Source organism: Montipora capricornis, chromosome 7 (genome assembly GCF_036669925.1).
Source record: "Montipora capricornis isolate CH-2021 chromosome 7, ASM3666992v2, whole genome shotgun sequence".
In the NCBI taxonomy this organism is placed as follows: domain Eukaryota; kingdom Metazoa; phylum Cnidaria; class Anthozoa; order Scleractinia; family Acroporidae; genus Montipora; species Montipora capricornis.
The window spans coordinates 19,934,145-19,938,801 of NC_090889.1; the positions used below are offsets into that span (position 1 = coordinate 19,934,145).

Consider the following 4,657-nt stretch of genomic DNA (forward strand, 5'->3'; position numbering starts at 1 on the left):
ATGAAACGCTTCAACGGTGGCGCGACATTTCAACACTTCATTTGAAATCGATTTGTTGCCCATTCTATTTCTTGAAAATGAATTTCCCATACGTTTCTTAGATTAAATATTTTGTTTGCAAACGTTTCAACTAAACTAAACTAAACGAAACTAAAGTAAAGTAAAGTAAAGTAAGATGACTGAAGCAGAGGCAAAGAAACAAATATGAGTTCGTCCGCAAATTGTGCGTGGGGGATAAGGTTTCACGCAAACCCTGAGTGTGTCACAATTGGCCAATGAAGTATGTCGTTTGCAGGACTGTTCTACTATTGATTCTATAGACCTCTTTAGCTTGTACATTTTGTTTTCCAATTTCAGACCACGTGATGTTACTCTAGGGAAAACTTTCTTTCAAATTTCGTCCTATGCACGTGAATATGTACGCATAACTTCGGACAAAACAAAAGGTAAATTCCCTTGACAACATCACGTGGTCGGAAATTGGAAAACAAAACTTACAAGCTAAAGAGGTCTATTGCTATCAATTGCAAAGCCGATCTAATCCGTAGAAGCCACTTTGCAACCTCGAACGTTTTCATTCAGTTTATCACGCTATCAAGATGAAGAGCCTACCGTATGCCATAGCACTTGGTTTAACTTACATCAAATGCATTGTGGCCTTTGTTGTGAAAGTCGTGTTGTCCCACACTCCAATCCTTAAGAACAAGCTTCAAAAGTTCGAAGAAGAGAGCAATCGTGTTCCATACCAAAACTTTTGGGACGTTTACGGTGGACGCAAGCACTTCGTCTCCATTGTAAAAATACTGGTCGGTGATTTAAACAAGGTGGCTAAGCTTGGCTTTTCTGCTCCGAATTGCACAGTTGCCAAGGTTGATGGAAAAGAATGCAAGCTGTTAGATTTTACTAAAGGGAATCGCCCGCTTGTTCTTAACTTCGGCAGCTGCACCTGACCACCGTTCCTTGTCACTTTTGTGAAAGAATTTGAGACCGTCGTTCACAATTTTGACAAAGTTGCAGATTTTCTTACAGTATACATTAGCGAAGCTCACCCAACGGATGATTGGCGTTGGAATGTAAGTACTGGCCACCATATTCTTCTCTGTTTTTTTTTTATTTTAGACGAGAATTCATAACCTTTTAAGTGCACTTTTAGTTACCTTATAAGGTGGGGTTGTATAGGTCTTTGTTCATAACCATGTGTTAATCTTCTTCATCCAATTCCTCCGGGAAAACTAGGCTACCATATGGAGGTTAAAGTCCTTAGGTCACTCTCGCGTCCTGCAGATCAATCTACGTCACCAGCGCCTTAGCTTAGAGTATGACGCACTCCGAGCTACTTGCCTCAGTCATTTCTTCGTGAATTTTGAAAAAAAAGCACGATTCCAGAGTTGTCTTTGAATTGTACTCATATGATAAACGCTTAAAATACCTGCGGAGAGAATTTAACCATGGACATTGGCTCAGTTATAATTTTTTTTTTGGCTACGGACCTGGGGCCCTTTTCTCGAAAGTCCCGAACTTTACGGGCCATTTTCGGGTGTCACAATTCCCTCTGTATCTCAAGAACGGAGAGGATTTAAGGCAACAAACTTCACAGTCAGTTTGCTTTTTGTAACATTGAAAACATGTTTAAAAATTGGCTTTCCTGAACAAGCGGTTGGTAGATTCACAAATGGCTTTTTGGGCCCGAAAACTTTCGGGACTTTCGAGAAACGGATCTCTGGTCACTCCCCCTCCCCCTCCCCCCTCCCCCTCCCCCACCCAAAAAAAACAATGTTGATTTTTCTTCGCTATAAGTCACAAACTGGATGTATAATTGTTTGATTTTAACACATTCTCGTCACCAGAGCATCGGATCGACCCAAGGCTCTGGGAAACTCTTTGTAGAAGAACATGCCCCGTAGGGTTCTTATAGCCAAATATTGGCTGTTTGAACCTTACCGCGCCTGCTCACTCCTCGTGCTAACATGAATGCACCAATTAGAGCCGCTTTTGCTTGTTCTTCACGAAAACCAATAAGAAGACACTTTTGCTTCAGCGTTTCCCAGAGCTCTTCTCTCCCTCAGTCAGGAGATGAGCTCCGGAGTCGAGATTGCATTTTAACAATATTACAGGAGGGTAAGGCACTGGACATGCACAGGCTATCATAACATTTATCCCCCATACATGTAGCTTCGTAACGCATCATGATGAAAAAATGAAATAATGGCTTACTTTTTCACCTTCCTTATTCCATTTATCATTATAGAACAACGTGGAAATCCAGCAACACAAGAATTTAATAGAGCGTTGTGACGCCGCCAAACGTTTGGAGGAGTTCTGTTCATGCACCGCTCCTATTGTGGTCGACTCGATGCAGAATGAAGCGAACGACTCGTATGGAGCCTGGCCCGAGAGACTGTATATTATACAGCAAGGCAAGAAAGTGTACGAGGGTGGGACGGGTCCCTATAACTACAACTTAGGGGAGGTGGAAAAGTGGTTAGAAAAATACAAAACCACTCTGTAACTACGTCCGAAAACGGGGGAGAAGTTCTAACTCGCCGGTCTTCATTTAGTCTTGTGATATGCCATCAATATCGATTTGTCAAACAAGGTTTTTTATGTCTAGCATTTTTTAAAAGACTGTAGCAATTCCTGTTACTTCCCCAATCAATGTAATTCGGATAATTCAAATGAAAAATTTTCATGGTGATTCATTGTACTTTTAACACGAATGACATGAATTAATATTCGTAACATTAGACTTCGTAATTTAAGACTTCTTCTGTAAGGGAAGATAGGCTCGAAATGGCCTACATAGCTTTTTTTGCACGAAGTCAGTGCTTCCATGTTGGTTTTTCAAGCAAATCCCCTGGGAATTGAAGCAACCAGAGACTCGTTAGTTTTTGGAACGAAGTGTTTGGTTTTTCGATTTCATTGGCTGGCGCATTTGTAAAAAAAAAGAAAGAAATGTTTGTAAACAGATATTTTCCCTCTTCTTACGGAAAGACTTATATGGCCGCTGGTCACGTGACTTTATAGCGCAACAATTCCCCCCCCCCCCCCAACCCATTCAGCATATTTCATTTTTTAAGGACCGTATATGAGAATGCCCTACGGAGTAAATATGCTTTTCTTGATATAAGAAATCTTGTTCTTAACGAGCCGAATCCAAAAGTGCTTTGAGACTTCAATATTATGGTTCTCCTGCCAAGGTTTCACTACGTGATTAAGGAAGCTACCCACTGGAAAAAGGACTCCTCCCTACCCTTGCCGTGAGGGTTAACATGGATCAACGTCGTTCCCAGGGAAGAGACTCTCGGCAGAGAAAGGCTCGGGGAACGAGGTTGAACATGGGTTACTTTTACTACTATTCTTGGTTTTCACTCATGTGATCATCGGCCATATTTCTAATAATACAAAAGAAAGGTTTTGCTTTGTTAAGAATCCGTAGACGATGAGACTTCTTAATGAAATTATAGTTCGATTTTTGGAGGATATGCTTAGGACACCAACAGGGTGGCCGTTGTTTGTTTGGAATAGGGACCCCAACGTGCCGGCCGGCACGTCAAGAGGAAGTTATGTGATGACCGCTAGTTTAATTTGATAATTCGTTGCAATGACAGTGGTATCGACATAGCCAATAAAACCAAGTTTCAAAGCAGTTCCTTTCAAGTTAAACCATTATATGTTGCGAAAGGTGAAACTGATAAACTGCCAATTTTTGTTCCTCGCGAAGAGAGATCAATGTAAATACTTAACTTGAAATCGTCAGTTTCCTGAATCTTCTGTCCATTCTAGCCGCTTTTTTGTTCATCTCTACGAAGTCCGAAATCCTGGATGACAGCCATAAAGGAAAAACACCATTTGAATGTGGATCTCTATGGCTCGACTAATAGTGTGGATATGAGGATTTGGTGTTTGGGCAATGAAGCTAAAGCTAGTCTAAACAGAAGGAATCTCGATAGTTAGATAGTTGATTTGGCAAGCTAAGACGTTTTCAATGGGTATACGATGGATTGTACCGTTTTTTTTAACAAAATAATACAACGAACAATGGCATGATTAAAACAATTGCCAAGTTCTCTCAATAAAGGAAGGCTTAATGCATTAAACTGTGTTCAAAAACTTACTCATCTGATTGACCAGAAACCAACTTATTTACAAAAAAATAGGCACGCAATGCGTACGTGTGGTAGTGCAGTAACTTGAAACACGGCTTTATTAGATAAATTTCAAGTGAGCTGCGTTGTGTTTTCCATAATCATAAAAATCAACCACGGCATCCGCCATTTTGTTCAAATGATCAGTCGCGGGAAATCTGGAACGAGTGCTTTAATTGGCCAGACGTAGCAAATTTCCTTGTGCTTATGCTGTGCTTCGTTTTACACAACGCAACCGAACGCAAGCATAAGCGCAAGAACAAGAAAAAGGAAAAGATTTAACCCTTGCGCATGCGCTTATGCTTGCGTCAACCTCGTTTTCACGGTGAAATACGCGCTCTTATGCTTGCGTCGCTAGTGAAAACCAGGGTTAACAACTCGCGAAAAAAAAAAAAAGGATACATCTCTGACAAAATGATGGGAAGACACCGGGTTTTTGCTTTTGTCAGTTTGTTTTTTCTTTCTTTCTACAATCTTGGACAAGACTCTTGGGAAAATTCTAGCTTAAGCAT

General features: G+C 40.8%; 1 pseudogene; it reads left to right on the plus strand.

The window, feature by feature from the left end:
- The first annotated feature begins 498 nt into the window (after positions 1-498).
- Positions 499-4,110, plus strand: LOC138057388 (type I iodothyronine deiodinase-like; annotated as a pseudogene).
- The last annotated feature ends 547 nt before the right edge of the window (positions 4,111-4,657 follow it).